This window comes from Ambystoma mexicanum, chromosome 12 (genome assembly GCF_040938575.1).
Source record: "Ambystoma mexicanum isolate Mex_15411 chromosome 12, UKY_AmexF1_1, whole genome shotgun sequence".
Lineage (NCBI taxonomy): Eukaryota > Metazoa > Chordata > Amphibia > Caudata > Ambystomatidae > Ambystoma > Ambystoma mexicanum.
This window is the reverse complement of record NC_090936.1, coordinates 940,346,543-940,366,200: the sequence shown is the minus strand read 5'-3', so window position 1 is coordinate 940,366,200 and position 19,658 is coordinate 940,346,543. Positions and strand designations below refer to the sequence as shown.

At 42.3% G+C, this 19,658-nt stretch overlaps 1 long non-coding RNA gene across 1 annotated transcript in view; it reads right to left on the bottom strand.

The window, feature by feature from the left end:
• LOC138513075 (uncharacterized) overlaps positions 1–19,414 on the bottom strand; it is a 208,928-nt gene extending 189,514 nt beyond the window's left edge. The window contains exon 1 of the long non-coding RNA XR_011281689.1: positions 19,302–19,414. This is a non-coding gene — a long non-coding RNA (uncharacterized lncRNA). The remainder of the gene's footprint in view (positions 1–19,301) is intronic.
• Positions 19,415–19,658: the final 244 nt, after the last annotated feature.

Below are 19,658 nucleotides of genomic sequence, written 5' to 3'. Positions count from 1 at the left end.
AAATGAATTGTTTGATGCATGAGGAATGCCTGGCAGGCAAAGGGAGTAGAAGGAGCCCAAGTGTATGCTGGGTACAGTAAGTGATATTGTGACACAATGGAGATCTTATATTTAAACACAGTGCTTAACAGCATGTTCCACAAAGAGACAACTTGCAGCACACAGTGTTTTTTTTTTATTTTTTGTTTTTGTTTTAGCACCGAGCCCTTTTGTCAGAATTACATCATTAACAGTGTCATTAACATTAACAGTTTCAACATTTAGGAAGCACAACCCACCCCAACCCTTGGCGTTTTCATAGCTATCCCATGTGCATACTTTTTGTTTTGACTGTCAGTGCCGAACACTAAATGAAAACACAATTTCAAAAGGTCACCACCCAGCTCAATGGCATTCATGTTATTAACCTGCCGTGATTCAAAACTGTGGGCTCATTACAAGTATGGCGGTACGGGAGAAAATTGGTTGTAATGGAATTACTGCCACTTTTCCCCACACTAACATAATACGATTATGGCCCTGGAGTGGGGTAAATCCTCCCACTTTTGACTGAAAATCAGCAAAATCTATGAAATCAACATGGCAGTAAATCTGCCGGCGGTAATTCTAGCAGTCTCGGGAGGATAGTTCAGTGGCAACGTGCTTGCCTTGGTGGCAAGACGACACAGAGCAACACATGTTCGATCCCTGAGTCTGCACTTAGAAACCTCTGGGTATTAAGCACGTTATAAATAACCTATCATATCATATCATATCATACCAAAAATGCCCCATAGAGCCAATGGACTCTCAAAAAATGGGGATTAACTCCACCACCACCACTTGTAATGCAGCAATAATTCCACTGGACCAAGTGGTGTTAACAGTAATTCAGTTGGGCGTTACTCCAGCAGATGAACTGCCGGAATACAGGCCAAATCGTAATGAAGCCCAAGTAGATCAGACAAAGCTTTGGTGTGCATGCATAACCAATATAGCTAGCATAGCAATTATGTGATGTACGCAGCACTCATTTAAACATTCTTGACAAAAATACTTGAGCAGTCCCATTTGGCTTTAAAGACATCTAACTACCACCCTAAAGTGGATAAGACACCTAGGGCCTCATTACGACTCAGGCGGTAAGGGGTTTACGGCGGCGTAAACAGCGCCGACCCTTACCGCCTGATTCCGAGGTCCCTTAGCGCCATGGAGGTTTTAACACCTGCTTTTAGCAGGTGTTAAAATCCATGGCGCTAAGGGACCTTGATGTTAATTACGCCACCGTAATTTACGGTGGCGTAATTAACGCCTTCCCCACTCCCATTATGCCCTATGGGGCAAAAATGGGAATGGGGAAGGGTAAATGGGGATTGGGGATTTACCGCCCCGCCAACCTCGGAATGGGGCGGTAAATCCGCCAACCACCATGGCGTAAACGTAGTTTACGCCATGGTGGTAAAGGTACGACCCAGGCGGTAACTTACCGCCTGGGTCGTAATGAGGCCCCTAATTGTATTCTTTTTTATATCATTCATTTCAGAAGAGTTTGTTTCAGGGTCTTTGAAGCAGTTCCTCCCATGAATAGCCACTTTCGCAGGTGGGATACAGCAGATATCAGCACTGAGGCCCAACACATGTGTGTATGTAAATCTGAGAGGATGAGAGCTTTCCAAGAACGATTCCCCCTGGGGAAGGTTGTTCTTTTGACTCGGGTGACATCCCAGCCAACAGGAAACATTAACTCCCAGATTTCATCCTGTGGCTTCTGACAACTCCTGTTCACCCCATATGGTATTCCCTAATCCAATCAGTCACCTGTAAAGTCCATTGTCATTACCACGGCCCTCTAGCAGACCATAAATGCAGGCACACCTGAGCTTACTTAAGCACACGTTGACTGTAACCTCCAGCACCATATAAAACCAGTGGCAAGATGCTGGGAACCAGTGGTATATTTTAAAATGAAACACTGAGATGACCGGTTTTACTCAATGAAAAACATCTTTATTTAACTGTTTTCCTACGGGCACGCTTTGCGATGAGTGTCTGCAGAGCCAGATTCTATATCCTGGGAAGAGAGAGGGGTTTCCACAAGTGCTTCTCACGATTGCTCCAAAACAAGGTTCCTAGGCACTGGGCACACGGGTCATCTGCTGTGATATCTGCTGCAGAACATTTTGCTTGTCCTTTTTGAAGACATGCATTGTGTGTTTTGAACTGCAGCCTTGCATATGATTTTTAGTTATATTTATTGGCTGCATTGGATCCAATGTTCTGCCGTATACAGCAGAATTGGAATGTTATCCCTTTGCTTTATGTTATTCAATGTGATGGTATCTGTTAACTGCTTAACAGCAGTCTAACATTACAATGTTGGCATTGTGCAGGCATCTGTTGATTCTCTGGTGGACTCCAGCCTTCAATATCCATTCCATCATGTAGGGCGGGCAGATCTACTTTACTCCCTTGGTTTCTCCATGATTTATGGTGATCACCCCTCCGATATCTCCCCTCTGTTCGATAGGATGTGTAATAACACAGCAAGCATCATCGACTACGTCTTCTTTTCAAGTACTCCTTCCTTGTTGAAGACATTCTTCACTGACATGAGAGTGATCACCACCCTGTTGTAGTTCATTATGATCTGAAGAGCTACAGATCCACCACAAGTGAACAGGGTACTCTGACAGTGAATTCTCAATTTAACCATGTCTCTTTTAGCTCCAATAAGTTCGGTTAGACTTTGACTTTTGCACATGTTTTGCTGACCACCTTCTGTCAGGTGTGTGTACTAGTCAATGCTGTGGGTTTTGCCGGGTATGGTGTTGGATTCTCCACGAGTCAACGTCATAAGTACATCAAAGAAGTTAGGACTAGGAAAGGATTACTTCGGAAGAGCCTTCAGAAATTGTCCAGGCTTGACATTAACCCAGAGAGTTTGGTCTCTAAGGCACAAACGCTCAAGGCCAATTACCGCCGTTGTCTTAAGGGGCACAGATTTTGTCAGATTGTGCAAAATAACACTACTTGGTGTATTGTTTCATCAATAACAACCATAAACAGTTTTGGAGGATTGTTAATGGCGATGAAGGGCAGGATAGAGAGCTGGGGCGGGGCGTTCATGAAAAAGAGTGGGTTACTCATATCTGTTTATGTGTTTATTTGTTATTGTGTTTTGGTTTTATTAGATGAACCTTTCACAAATTATTTATAAAAAAGAAAAAACAAATTACAGTTTAAGATGAAAAAAGATCTTTCATAAAAATCATAAAATTATAGACCGTTCCAAAACAAACATGGTTCCTTAAACATATTAAGCACCTTGTTAAAAAAAGAGCACAAAGTAAGTGAAGAAAGAAAAGGAATCAAAGAGGGAAAAATGGAAGACAGCAAAAGAACAGAGGATGTGTCACTGAACCCTCCTTTAGTCTTGACGGTTTGAGTTAAACAGTAAATCACCAATGTACACCAGCTGACATATGTGACCAACCACTTAAGTACTTCACCAATAATCCCTAAAACTATCACCAGAAGTCCATGTAAGTGTATTATCAATGTAACACTATAACCCCATATTAGCTGTGCCCAAAACAGTTCCTTCTGGCACAACCAGTCTAAAGTATTGGATTTTGATTTTAATAATTTTAGCGCAAAACGGACTACATGTTTCAAAGTTTCCAATGTAGACAAACAGTCACATGGTCTATAACGGACAAATTGAGTCACTTCTGATTTCCAACAGCCTATTCGTTATAGTGTAGGCAGTGTAGGCAGTTGATTTAAGCGGAAATGTGAATAAAGATTGCATACTTTGTTACAAGGAAACTTATAGACACATTTAGGGAGATCTCCTTGTTTCCTAAGAAATATAGCGTATTCCTTATATGTACTGAATAGTGGTAGAAATCTTCATCATATTATCCTTGAAGACATTCAACAACACAAGGGACTTAGCTGTTAGGTTTTTCTCCATATGTATATATAGGGTGTTTGCCGGAGGGATAATCATTTTGGCATAGTTTGACAGTTGTCGCCAGTGAACACTGACTGGTCTGTCAAGAAATATATCCCAGCTCATGTCTAAGGAAAGCATTTGGACAGGACTAGGGTTACTCAGTGTATAGTATTCAAATACAGGCTCAGGTCTACAGTTGTTATATCCAGACCATATAGGATGGAATGTTCCGCTTTAGTCAAATAGGAACAGATTAGAGGAAGGAGTTTACATTTGCACAGCTGTTTGTTTACTCTTTTCAGCTGGCAAATCAAAAGTTGAGATTTAGCTCTTAGAGTTATCTTTCATTCCAATAGGGAACATGCGAAGATGAGATTGTATCCCAAACATCTCACTGAAGAAACTCTTGCTGGTTTTGATCTCCCACTTTCCAAAGCATGATTTTGGGTCTAGTTATTGTTGGAAAAATTAAAAATGTTGACTTTCTGGCCTTCAACAGCAGGGTTTTATCAATGAAGACCAGGTGATCAGCGAAAGCCAACCAGTTTAACTTTAAATGGTCTAGATTGATCAGATTAGTGGTGCCCACTGTCCATAGCCTATATTTATATCACTGATATGTGCATTAAAGAGGGCAGGGACCAAGACACAGCCTTATCTAAGACCCAAAAAGGTTTCAGTTGGTTCTGCCAACATGCCCTCTTTGATCAACCTGATGTTTATAGAAGTACCTTTGTGAATACCAGCCAGCAACTGTACTAGTTTCAGGGGCACTGACCAGGACAATAATGAATTCCACAGAATTGTTCTATTTACTCTGTCAAAGGCACTGCTCATGTCAATCAACACCATATGCGTTGTACCTGTGATGCCCCTTTTGACTTCTACTTGAAGGTGGGCCATTATAGTAGTGTTTAAAGATGTGCCCAAAAAGGGTTAAAAACCCACCTGGAACCATTAATAACACATAGGTCGACAAGCGATTGATTTAAGTCCTTCAATAACATGGATGAAATAATCTTGCTTGTTGCATCCAGAAGTGCAATTGGCCTGTAATTACTGGGGTCATCAGAAGAACCCTTCTTATATATACGAATTATGATTGATTCATGACACGTTGGAGGAAAGCTATGGTTTGCAAAGATCGACTTGAATAGAGTCTTCAAAGGGCCTACCCAAACTTGTGGGTCACTCTTTATCAACACTGGTGCCAGGCTTTCTGGGCATGGTGCTCTAGAGGGCTTGGCTTTTGCAATCACCCAAAGAAGATTGTCCTTGTCCCATGGGCATTTTCCTGAAGCACTTGGTCCCGTTAACCTATAGTCTACCCGGACATCCCTGTCCTGTCTAACTTCTTTTTCAAGGTGATAGGGTATCCAGGACTGTTCTGAAATGGAACATACCATTAGTTAGACCTAATTTGTTGTTGATAAGCGACAAAAACTCCCCAGTATTGCTGTGCTTCAGACTTTCAAGGACGATGAGATTGTCATGGTTGTGCATTCATACATTTAGGGTGTTGATATGGTTCTTTTAACCTGGTAGGACCCATTTATTTCTGTGCACAAAAATCTCGGACTAAAGAAATTCATTTTTCAGATCTCTGATCCATTTCCTCTTAAGCTTCTTTGGTTCTGCTACCCTCACGTTAAAAAACTGGAGAGTTTGTTTGAAACCCACCACTCTGCCCTCATTTTTTTAATCCCTTAAAACATTGCAGTATTGTGATGTTGAATTGGCCAACCAACATTTGTTTGATGTGTCATCACCCAATGCGGCCACTTCACTGATTGTTTTTTCAGTAATGCTAGGAAACCGCATCATGTTTTTGAGTCCCACTTGACTGTAAGGCCGCCCTGTCTGAGGTGCCCAAAGCCTAGGTTGGATAAAACACATGCAGATCGATTGAAAAATGCAGATCAAGCTGCAGGATTAAATGGTCACTAAGGCCTAGCTAGACTCCTCATGTTTGCGGATGGTAGCTGCCACGGCTATGAGCTGGAATGTTTTTCCTGTTTTCTCCACCACTAAGGTCTCACAGGCTGCAGAGCATTTGAAATCAGCAGCTCCTTCAGATTCTATTCCCCTGGCTACTTTCAACATGGTATTGCCTGCTCTGATTTCTTGGGTCACTGAGGTAGTGAACTCCTTGTGCTGGCTGGGGCTAGTGCCTGCCGAGTTGAAGCAGGCTATAGTGATCACTCTTCTAAAAAAAACATCACTGGATGCGGCAGTTTTGGCAAATTTTTGTCCTATTTCTTTCTTCTTTTCTTTATGAAGTTACTAGAATCTCTAATAGCACCTTTAATTTCTTCCTTTCTTGAGTCTTCACTTTCACTTGATGCTTTTCAGTCGGGAATTCGTCCATGACGAGGTACCAAGAGTGTCCTCTGTCTGTGATTGATGATCTCAGAATAGTGGTCGACCAAGGAGGTGTTGGTGCTCTTATTTTATTAGATCTGTCTGCGGCATTTGACACGGTGAATAAATCCATCCTGGTATCTTGCCTGTGGGCCGCAGGTATCTCGGAATCCGTTCTGGACTGGTTTGACTGATTTGCCTCTTTTTTTGAGAATAGATGTGAGCTACTCTCATTGCCTCCTTTTCTGTCCTCTGCTTGTACGCTGTTCTGTATTGTTCCTTACGGGTCGGCCTTTTCCCTGAGTGTCTGTCGGCAATGAGTAACTAGATGAATGTGAATTGGCTGAAGCTGAACGGGGACAAGACCAAAATTCTGCTGGTGTGTTCTTCCTCCACTTCTGCAGCATGGTCTGATTTCTTTTGGCCCCTCACACTATGTGAACTTCCTACTCCAGTTAAGGTGGTTAAGAATTTGGGGATCTTGCTGTCCTCTGATTTGTCTATGTTGCCTCAGATCAGCGTGGTTTGTAAAACCGGTCACTTTCTGCTGAGAGTACTGCGCAAAGTTTTGCCCTTCCTGCCGGAGTCTTTGCGACCGCCTTGATTGTTACTAGTCGGATCGACTATTGTAATGCCCTTTATCTGGCACAGCCCCTAGGCCTGATCTGCCAGCTGAAACTGCTGCAAAATCTGGCAGCCAGGGTAGCTACCGCCAACCCATATGGAGCACATATAAGTTCAGTGCTTCACACTTTCCATTATCTTCCTGTGGCTCGGAGGGTGAAATTTAAGGCTCTGTGCCTGGTGCATCTTGTTCTCTCTAGACCGGGTCCGGAATTATTGCAGGACAAATTCTCATTTTACATTCCAGCCAGGGTTCTCCACTCCTGTGAGGCCATTTTAGTGGTAATTCCCAAAATCCGCCTTGCCCATGTGGGAGGGCGCGCCTTCTCCTATGCAGTGAGCATACTGTGGAATGGCTCCCCACAGGTCTCAGACGCTTGGATAATAACTTACAATTTAGAAGGGTACTGAAGATCTTCTTGTTTTAGGGTCATGATTAGGGCCAGTATGTCTTATTTTCTTTGAGCCAAGATGCCTTTGGGCGATAGTGCACGTTATAAGATCACATAACATAACATGGTTAATGGAGAACATAGTAAATGTAGGTCTTGTGAGACATACATATAACCAATTCACGTGAAGGCTGTTCCACTACTCCATGTGTAGGCCTTGGCATCTTGAAGACCACCCAGAGGTAGGGACAAGTTCAAACCCAAGCTTTTCATGAAGCAGTCCCACTGGAGACCCCATGTACTACTCCCTGAACGGGACTCTAGTGGTAATCCCAATGTGTCATTAAACCTGGCCCCATCAGCACAGCTTGCACTGAAGTTGCCCCCTACGGCAATATTATGGAGGTGACCTTGTTCAAGCCTATTAGTGATGATGTCAACCAAAGCAGCTTGCAGGACCAGGCATGGTGTCTTGAGAGGGTTGCAGTATAAATTTATAAGTAATATTCCCAAGTTCGATGTTTCGAAAAACAAGTTTACAACCAGAAGGCCTTCATGTGGTGAGTCAATTTTGATGTATTTGGCTTTCAAGTTCAGATCAATAGCAATTGGAAGACCGCCTGATGGGTCAAAGTGGTGGGAGGCCATGGTCTCCTGCAGCATTATAATGTGTTTGTCGATGAAAATGTCAGTCAGCGTCAAAGATTTCACTACATTGGAGTACTCATAACATTCCATGATATTATTGATAGGTTTTGCTGGTTAAAGATGTTGAGGAGCTTCCTTGTGTTAGAGAACATTTTAATTGCAACCTCCAACCAAGGCCAATCCTGACCATGTTCTTTGTTTCAGGACATGGCCGGTTTTAGACCAGCTATGTTGGCTTTTTTAATCATACTCCCTTCTGGACATTGTATTGAGTGAGGCAGCGTTTGCTGAGATTGTTGTGGCAGTCGAGCTGATACAATCACTTCCCCAGGGTCGTTTAGCTCATACAAATCGAACCCTAGGGTTCTTAAGGTGGCCTGTTCTTCCAAAACCAGTCTGGCAACAATGTTGGAATAGAAATGGCACACCAGCCAATCACAACCCTGATGGGGAAATGCCATATAATCAATATTGCCTGTATGAGGAGCTGTTAAGAACGGAGTTGCTTATGAAATGTCCAATACTTTGCTCCTATTCATTATCAAATCGCCATTGATGTGAGTGATGTACTCCCATCCAAAATATTGTGTAGCATGCCGATTATGACCAGTTGGTATTGAGCATTGTGCTTTGGGTTGTATTGATAAGCCGATATGCTCTTCTACATGGGTTTCAGGCCCTTCCATGGTCAGTTGTTGTGTGACAGTTTCCAACTTGTTTGCTACTACATTGGAGTGTCCTGGGATTGAGTTCCTTTCCACCCTTCGTATTATCGAAGGAATGTCAGTTACTTGACTGTGTTGTTCATAAAGAACGTCTTTAGTTGGACGCCAAAAGGTTATTTTCCACTAGTTGCCTTTTTTTGTCTTGCCAGAAGATGCTTCCGGTACTTCTATGACAGATAGTTTAGACAGCAGTGCGTCACTGACCCTCTGGCTGTCCTGAATATTTAGATGAATGACCTGTCCCTCCATTGTCAAAGCTCTCAAAAATGTGAGTGTGTATTTTCTTTTGTTTTGCTTCTGCCTGGCTAGGTGTTTTGATTTTTTGTTGTTGTTGTTGAGGTTTCTTCTTTCTAGGTTTCATGTTTCTGATAGGAGGCGTATCTGGACAAAGTAGTATGGATGTATTGTATGACACACTTGTTGCTTCCTATCCAGAGACAGGATCCGCCGTAGGTATTTCAAATAGAGTTGGCAAAGAGTTCAGGCCAAGACAGCAGTCGACAAGTGGCGATGGACTGTTTGGGGTTTGGCTGGCTGTTTCAGGTCGCACAGTTGGTGCCTTTTCCACTATTAAGATTGAATTTTCAATGGCAAGGTCAATCACCTTTAGGCCATGAAGCTTTCCTGTCAATTTGCCACTGTTCTTAAATGTCAGATCCAGTAGACTTTTAATTTGTGAAGCTATTCCCACTATTCTTACGGCGTTGTCCTGGACAGTTTTTTTTTTTTTAATATTGTCCTGTAGCTTCAGCAGGGATTCCAGCACCAATTGTAAGACTGAAATGGATGCTAGTCCTAACAAGTCCAGATTTACCAAAATATCTGATTGACTGTTCCTAGGCATGGAACGGTCATTATGACACAATGGTTTTATAGAGGATTTCCTCCTAGGTAACTAATTGTCTCATTCTTCCAAGCAGTTTTTATTTTTGGTCAAAGTCTTAGCTGTAGAAACCAATCCTCCATTGTCGTTAAGATCACCCATTTCCCTACATAGACTCAGAAAGAACTCATCCAAACTATAGAATTATCCTGCTCATTGCTTGGATCTCCAAGATCTCTCCTTGTTTTATTTGTAACAATATTTTTACAGGTTACATGGAATGTTTGCACAGCTGCCGTTTCAATCAACAACACAATATCAGAGCTTCCAGTCGGATCTGATTGAAACTCCACTTGAGTAGCCACCTGGGGTTGCACCTGGTTTGATGGAGGGCTCAATGTACCCTGAGTCAATGAGTTATTCAATGTAGTTGAAAATTGTTGTAGCTTTGAGGTACACAGTGTTCATGTATTTGGCACAGTTCCAGGAGGTTTGCAGAACAGTGTGATTTTTAATTTTGTTTGTTTTGTTTTGTTTTTAATACTGTATCCAATGATTTAGTTGAAACAAAATGCATTAAGTCAATCTCTCTCATAGACGTGTTTATGTTATAATTAAACATTCCATCTGCCTCTGTACTCATGATGCGCTTACTGCACAACAAGGGCACCATATTAAGGTTGACAAAGTTTATAACCAGCACCTTAAAATTCAAGGGCTGCTGTCCACTGTTCTACCTGAGGGGTGTTAACTCTTGCTTGTTAGCGATGGAGTAATAAAGTATAATCACAAGCACAGAATAACTTGTTGCAATAATGTCAGAATGTTCAATCTGCTGTTTGTAAGAATGAAAGATGACTTACTCCGTTGATCGATGCCCCCTACCTACCCCAGCTGTGTATTCTAGGTAGCATAGCAACATTTCTTGATAATCGCTGGTATAATTGTTGGTGTACAAGTTTGAGCCGAGGCGCATAAAGGAGGATGGTCCACACGATGACACGAGAACACAGAACACTCTGCACACTGTGCACCCTATGTGTATGCAGGGGTTATTGTGTGTGTAGATTCTCCTCTTCTCAGGTGGAAGGGTAGAAATACTTCATCCAAGTATAATGCAGAAAATTGAGTGAATTTTCGGCAACAGGGCAAAAGGGTTTGTCTCTCCCCAGAATGTTCTGCACACTCTGCAGACGCATATGTTCTTGTGTGTGGGTTGTATGTCATTTCATCAACAGTTTTGTTTTCCGCAGGGTTTTTTAACAAATATTTTTCAATGAAAAAACGAATTGAATGTTCTTTTTTTATTTTGGGGGTTACCCCCAAGCCACCATCCCCTATTGTTTTTTTTTCTCTATTCCCAGCCCCCCACCCCTTATATGCACTTAACCAATGCCCCCTATATTTTGTTTAAAATGTTCATTAAAAAACCCATTTAAAAAAAGTATGTTAATGAAAGCACGTTGTACCATGTGTGTGTAGCTCCTCCTCTTCTCAGGTGGGAGGGTAGAAAGACTTCCTTCAGCTATAGCACAGCAAATTCAGTGCATTTCGCCAAGAAGGCAAAACGGTCTGTGTATCCAAAGAACACTCTGCACACTCCCATGTACAATGTGCCCTGGGTCCTAGTGCACCTAAGAACCTTTCGTATGATTGCCCGATTGACGACTGGAATTTTGAAGAACAACAGTCAGAAATTGGAAAATTGATTCCAGTAAGTAAACTATCAAGAGTACCAAAACCCAATGGGTTGTGTAATAAGCTTCTTAAGCTAGATAGTAATATCTGGACTGAGGGGATTTACTAGCTGTTGGATCAGTGTGACATAATCTTTGCCTTCTTCATGGAAGGACAGTATCATCATTCCAGTCCACAAGAGGGGTTGTCACACTAATCAACTGAACTACTGGCTATTAACAATGTTGGAGGTTCCAGCAAAAAATATGTCAGGGTACTCCTTGAGGAACTCAACAGTTGGATTGATGAATTTAACATCATTCCATTAAATCAAATGGGCTTCAGGAAAGGATACAACACCACCATTAAATGCCTTGCTCTTGTAACCACTGTCCAGCAAGCTTGGATGGTTCGCAATCATCCAGTCTATGTTGCCTACATTGACTTCAGCTCAGCATTCGATCATTTTGACATCATAGGCTGTGGCTGAAGTTGAGTAGTTGGCATATACCGACAGGACTAATGAAGATCATTGTCCAACTTCATGACTGCACCAGAGTCCAAGTACGGCTGGACCAGCTGGGCTCTATGTTAAGGTGGGTTGTCACACATAAGGGTCTCAAAAAGGGATGCATTCTTGAACCCACGCTGTTTAAAATATATTGCACAGACCTTGGGGGATCTATTTGAAATTCAAACTCTCTACTGCAAAGCTAGGTGACACACCCTTACAGTGGTTAGCCTATGCACATGACCTTTGCCTATTCGATCTCACCCCTCACAGCCTACAGGAAACTTTGAATCTGCTTAAAACTTACTCTGCACATATTTAATTAGTGATTAACAGCTCCAAAACGAAAATAATGGTCTTTACACCAAGGTACAAAAAACAGAAAATGTGTCTATGGTCCTTCAATGGGAAGGTAATTGAAACTGTCCCTACTTGTCAATATCTTGGGATATGACTTGATACTAAACTTAGTTGCACTCCCGATGTGGAACAGCTTCAGGTGAAGATTGCCAAGAAAGTGGGGGGAATTTGATACCTCGTTCTCAGGGGAGCGGGTTATTATTTGGGCTTATTGATAAGGCTATATGTGGCTAAAATGCTTTTCATCCGGCTTCATGGAGTGGAGATATGGGCACTGGGTAGGCTTCCTACCCTGACCAAATTGGAAAACTCTATACTACAGAGACTTCTTAGATTGCCAATGTATGCTGCAGTTTAGGCTATCTATTGAGTTTTGCACCTATCCCATATAGTCCAAAGTGAATTTGAGTTGTCTTTGCATGTATTGGAGATTAGTCAACGCACCACATGGCACACTTACTGGGTTACTGTATGCTAATCTCATATCCAGAAGTGGCCTAAGGAAGACAAGCTATAAAGTTCACATGAAAAGGATCACAGATTATTGGTGGATCCAGTCTGGTGTTGATCCGCTGTCTTTGCCCCTTCTTAACTTCAGGAAAGTTTTGAAGGAAATATTGTTCTCCTGTGATAGGGAACAAATTGTGGTGGATCTCGCATCTAAAACTTCCACTGCGCTGTTCTACACTTACATTAATACTTGGACAAGAGTACCCAGATACATAAAACAATGGCTGGGAAACTATTGTGCCTGGGAGTATTTTAAAATCAAATTGAATCCGGCGAAGGTTGCAGAGGCTACAGGGGCTTGGGAAACTACCCAGAGGATTGAGAAAGTATCTTGCATATGTGGCTGCCCTGCTACCGAGACTGTGAAACATATCCTGATGGAGTGTCCATGCCTCGATAGTCCGAGAAATCAAATACTCAGATATGCTGGCATGGATGAGAATTCCAATGCGGAAGAAAGTCAGACTACTTTTACGAGTGGTAATCAAGCTGCTTATATTTTATATTTCAATATTTTTGGAATAAGATTTGAGTAATGTTACAGAATCTTGGGCCTTGAATCTCTGCATGCCTCTTATGTTTGGGGATTGCCTGATGAACCGGTACATTTTGTATATCCTCCTGGAATTTATGAATGTTTTGATTATTTTCTTAATCTATGTGGTATGTATTAAAAAGATGTTTTGTCAACTGTATAATACTAACAAAAATATTGCAAAAAATTAAGAAATGCCATGTATGCAGTTTCACCTTCTCTGCATGAGTCATCTGCTGAGTAAGGCATGGTGTGATCATTTCAAATTAGAGCCCTTTAAAATGTATGCTTTAAATGTTACCTCATCGCCTTGATAAAATGGGGTCTACATTACAATTTTAACGATATCCCTGAGGTTTATGTTATCCATTGTGAGAATATCTGTTGGCTGTTTGGTGAACTGCAGCTTTCAGTATCCACGTATTCTATGTTTGCAGAGTTAGTTCTTCTAATTGAGTCAGCTGCAAGGGATACAACTGTTAGGCATGTGTGACCATTTCATAATGGATCGGATGAAAATACCACTTCAATGGAATCTTATGGATTGTGATCAAGCAATGTTATCAATAAGGCACACTTGGTGCAGAATGAATGTGAAAAACATTATGAATGTACTTGCAGTGTGGAAATAAAACATGCACTTGAAAGGATAATTCAACAAGACTCTCTGCAATATAGACTGTTCTACCCACTACAAAAAGTGAAAAAAGTCAATTAAGGAGCAATGGGGAAAGAAAACAAGTTATTTGAAGCACCATTCCACTTCTGTGATAACTGCTGCAATACACCCCCTTGTCCATTTTGAGGACACATGTTGACCTCTGTTGTGATGAATTGCAGTCTGCAGCTTCACATCACATTTTAACTGTAGCATATGGCTCTATCTTATCCATTTTGAGGACAACTGTTAGCTGTTTGATGATTCTGAGCCTTCAACATCCATTTAATCTGTCGGTGCAGTTTAACCTTTACTTTAGGAGTCATCTACTGGCATAAGTGACCGTTCCAAAATGGACCCCATGAAAACACTGCTTTAATTGATTGCTATGGATTGGGAGCCTAGCTATTTTACTAAACCACATTATAATGCATTAAACAAGTAAACAATACCATCAAAATGCAAGCAGCATGGAAAGAAAGCATGCACTTGAAAGAATCATTCAACACCCATGTCCCCCTATAGACGGTTCCTTTCATAAAATGAAAGTGAAAACAAATCAATGTCCAAGCTGCAGGAAAGCAAAACAAGCTCTTAAAAGCACAATTCAGCAAATCGTTTGCGACCGGAAACAGCTCCACTGTCACTTGCAAACTGGTAACTGCTGTAACATAGCTTTTGGTAGGATGCATTGGTTAAGTATGACCAAGTAGCTGGTTGACACCTAGGCATCTCTTTTTACTTATCAGTGATAAAGTTGCCTGAGAAAAGTTGCCAGAGGGTGACAGATGCTAATGTTCCATAGGGAACTGGGAAGCGCCTTGCACCCACTCTGTAAGATATGTTCTTATCTTTCACGCCCACTCTCTCCTCTCCCTTCTCTTCTCCCCCTGTGCATTCCAACTCCATTCCTCCCATCTTTCCTCACACTTTTCTCTCCTATTCCTCCGGTCTCTCTCACATAATTGACTCCTCATCTCCAACCTTTAATGTTACCTCTCCTGCCACTTAACTACACCACTCCTCCTCTTCCACGTCTACTGCCTCCTCTTTACCACTACTCCCCTCCACTACAGCACCATTTCTTCCTGCACCCTAATATTCCATCCTCCACACTACTTCGCACTCCTTCACACTACTACTCCCTCTTTCACACGACCACTCCCTCCTCAACCCTTCTATAATCCCCTTCCATGCACTAGTGAAGTACAATCATTTCACTCTGTATCATTCAAGTGACCTTCACTCCTTAAACTAAGCTATTCTACTCGTTTGTCTCACAAACACGTGCACTCAGACTGCAGAACTGCTATCACTCCTAAGCCAATACCTCACCTGTTCCACACTCTACCGTTCCTTCTTTCCTCCTGAGGGTCTCAATTGTCCTCCACCTCTGCCTTGGACCTAACCCTAAAAACCCATGCTTCCTGCGTTCCACTTCCAGTTTAATTTCCCTCGGTCGCCAAGGATTGATTGACTTTTCCTGGTCAATCTGCCCCTTTCTTCCCGCCCAGGATGTGTATGTGTGGCCAAATGTTAGAAGAAGGAGGCTAAGCCCTGCTCACTGTATACACGTGTGTTTGCTGCATATTCAGTCTGGTGGCCTGGCAAGGCCGATGTTCACATTTGCGCTTCCAGGATCCATTCCTTTGAGATCACCAGCAAGTACTAATAAAAAGGGAGTGTCTGTCTGCTGTACGGATCCATGGTGGTCTAGAGGGCTGGTCGGTTGTTGCACAAGTTCATTCCAGTGGATTGGCAGCTCTGTGCAGTTTAACACGGCATGACCTTATATAAAAGCAGTTTCTCTCTCTCTCTCTCTCTCTTGGGTTTGTTGGTGGTGCATCCACTACGTGCCAGGTTAATCTCTGGGTGTCTATTTCTCCTGCTGCATCGTCTGAGCTGTGTTCGCAACTTCATCGAATTACATACAGGTTCTGAGAAATATAAGAGGGGACTGAAAAGTACTTGTTTGAGGCATTGCATGAGAAATACTTGTTCTGCATAGACACATTTTGGCATAAGTAGGGATTTTAGGGATTTGAGCCTCCTCCTTGAGGATGTGATGGTGGGTCGGGCGGGACCCTCCATTTATTGTCAAGGTCAGGGTACTGGCCTTGTCCCAGATCTTGAATTCTCTGATGTCCCTTCCAAAGGATGCCACCAGCATCTTGATTAAGGCGTAAGTATGTATCAGAAGTAACCTTAGTAGCAAGTAGACTCCCAACTGTGTTTTAGAAGGTACCCTGGCAAGGTTTAAACCATTTAAAGCATTGATGTTTTGACTCGGGATCTTAGCTAAGGTAAATCTCTCAGTATACACCTATCACACTACATGGACACAGAATCGGACAGGGGCATATTCTCTTCTGTGGCTGAAGTAGATGAGGGGATTCTTTATTAGAATGCCAAGCAGGACCTTTAGGAAGAACCTGAACACAATGAGCATGTAATATCGTCTGATACTATTGAGATGTGATGAAAGATGGCACCTTTGTTAGGAGGGGCAGCAACCCAATGAAGTGTCAGGATTTTTCCCTCAATACGATAAGAGACCCGGAGTAGTACTGAGAGATTATTTCAAAGGCAGATAGCTGAAGGGTATATGTGACACTCATGCTGCTACTGGGATAATCTGATTGCTATATTTTTTGTCCTACTATAAATCTCTGAGGGACAAATGAGTCAGGCCTTCCTGTGGTCACCTGGGATTGAGAGCATTAAATACATATTTTTGTGGGATATCATTTTTGACTCGCAAAGGGTTACATTTTCAATCATCAGTCATATGTGGATTACCTGAAAAGTCTCGGGTGCATAGCTCAGGGGTCACACGCTTACCTCGGAAACAAGACAACACGGAGCAACACGGTTTCATCCCCAGGTCCACGCTTACAAACCTCTGGGTATTAAGCACGTTATAAATAACCAATTATATAATTATATTATATATAAGGGGTACAGACTGAAGAAGTTACTCTAGCAAATTGCGGCACAAATGGAATTGTAAAAAAGTATGTATTAAAACTTGTGCCCTAGTTTTTATGGTCATTTCATCAGGTTAGAGTTATGGTTAGAGTGTTATGTAATGCTATGAGATTTTGGTATCATGTGCTGTTGGCCCAGGCATATTTTTAGTATTTTATACACTATGCATTGTTTGTATTATACATTTGACTTGTTTGCTGTTATTGCTATTCTGTATGATATTGACGATGATGATATCATTTATGTGTAAAATCAAAGGGGTAGGACCCGATCAGAGTGCGCATCCATCCTTGGATCCTGAGCTGCAAGCACACCATCCAATAAGAAGGCACACACTGTGCCATTCTCCTTCCACACAGAGGGCAGGATTCTATCTACATCAAAGTGTTGCAATAATTCATAAAAACAAAGGCTTCTCCCAAGAGTCTTACATGATACGTCTTTTTTCTGAAATGGACGCACATAATTAGGACATTAACCACAACGTTTCTTTGGAGGACAGATGTGCATATGGTTACCTGCCCATCACAGTGCAAATCCCCAGATAAAGGTTCACTGGGCCCGAGTCATGGAATTTTCTGTGCGGTAAATAGGGACTTTACGTGCAAAACTCCACGTGAAATCCTGTATGTCGACTGTGCAGGACTTTTTTGTACTTTGGGGGACTTTGTACATGCTCGACATGTCTCTGCGTGCAGTCGATCGTCCTGGTGAGAAACCTCACTGAGCATGGGCATGGCATGTGCAGAGAACAGAGTATCGGGAAGAAACACTCAAAATGGGGAAGAACACGGGAAAATGTGGGCATTACTAGGGAAGAGCCAAAGGCAGTCCAACACATGCCCACAAAACCGTATTCATGAATCTGACCGTGCAAGCTCTCTTCGGGGAAAAGGCAAACACAAAGCCTTCAATCTATCCACCACCCAAAGGCAGGCATACACACACTTCTTCATAGGAATCACCTCTGCGCGGTGAGATTGCATGTTGGATTTAGGGGTGTGTGCATGCAGACAGGGTGCAGAACTAACTTAGGGGTGCACGTACGAAGTGCAGCAGGGTGCATGAACTGTTTATGGGGGTTTGCTCAGTTTTTCAGGAGTTTTACCTGAGTTACGGAAATTTGTACGCATGTTGTTGGGGTGCCAGTAATAGTAAGGGGCACCCCACACAGTGTCCCTGAGGTACAGACCTGGTTACGGGGGACACCATGAACTATTTCACGGATGCATGTGCTTGCACCCAAGGAGAAAGTAAAACTAGCTGTACCCTGCTCTTTTTACTTTGCGTGAGGGCATGTAGGGGGTGTTCCTGCCGCGACTTACATATACAGTCACTTTGCATGAACAATTCCGTGAATATCTAGAGCGCGCAGAAAAAACCACTGCACGCAGGCTCATGCCGAGGGGTTCACGGCAGGATCTGTGCACACTTTTCCATGAATCGGTCCCACTGTCTTTTTACTCACCAGGCTAAATTCCCTAAGAGGAGAGAGAATGGGAAGAAAGGGTGGACTTTAAGATGTCTATCAAGCAATACAATATGTCTAAAGCTCTCTTGGGCTTCTAGGTGAAACCATGTTTTCTAGTACAACACATGGGAAAAGGCATAGATTAGTAGCACATACACTTTGTGAAGTGCATATGTATCAAGTATTTTCTGCTGGACTGTGTAAAGCTTGTAGGAATATTAGAACCAACATCGCCAGCCCATAAGATACAAGTTGATCAATTCACAAGCAGAAGAAATGGAGGCTCTGATGTATCTGTTAAAGTAAAACAGTACGTTCCAATAAAAAGCCTTCAATTACATTTTCAAAGGCATGCCCACATGCCAATTGTTCCCCTCCAACTGGGCTGTGGGTTAGATGCATACCATCTCTGCACCGTCTCTGCAGTGTGTGCATGAGGCCAAGATTTGCCAGCTAACTCTAAATCAATCAGATGTACCACATGGACCACTGCCATGGGCCTTGTCACTTTGCCAGATGCATTTAAAAAGAAGGGCACAGTTCTCTAAGGTTCCCTGCCAATGGGATGCTGCTAATATAGAAACTCTTTATGTGCCATGCCAACCTATTCCTATTCCTATATACCATGAAGACAAAGGCTACAGGCAGAGAACATTGGTCTTGCCTAAGGGAATATTCGGTTCAAAACACCCCCTTATCCAGTAACAGCTTCCGGATCAGAGTCCAAGTACAACAAGTGGCCAAGCCAGCTTCCTTCCAAGCAAGCAGAGTGCCAGAGAGTCTGTGAGTGGCCCATAAAACTGGCGCCATCACTTTGAAAAAGAAACTCTTGCCCAAACTTGTATTGCGTTGATGCATCGTGATGAACAAAGTTTTCATGACCTAATTGTTGAAAACAAGAACATGCCTGTACAACTCTTGAGAATAGAGTCAGCAAACTTCCTTTTTAAAATGTATGTTTGTTTTCTTCAAGGCAAATAACATCAAATAGCACCAACATCATGTTATCTACAAAATTATTGTGCTCAGCAGTTCATGGTTTCCTCTTGAGGAATTCGAATTAAAAAAAAAACGTATTTACCTGATGTCAAAACTCAGCAGCAACGTCGGCATAATAGGATGAGTGATGTATAAATGCTCTTCTGTTTGCTTCGTGCATAATTTACACGTTCATGCCACGGAACCCCCTCTCTGTACCGGCGCCGGGAGACGGCTGTTGGGGAATCGAGATTAGCATTTACAACATTACACTGTGCATAGTTTCAATTTAGCTGCGCGATTTACTTTCTGATCTTTTCTTTTGCAATGGTTGTGCAGAACAATGTGCTTTCTTTATAAAACTTTATAATTCCCACATAAAAATAATGAAGGCTTGGATGGGCAAATGAGAGAGAAAAGTCTTTAAAGATCTAAGCGTGACGTTTGCCAACTAAACAGA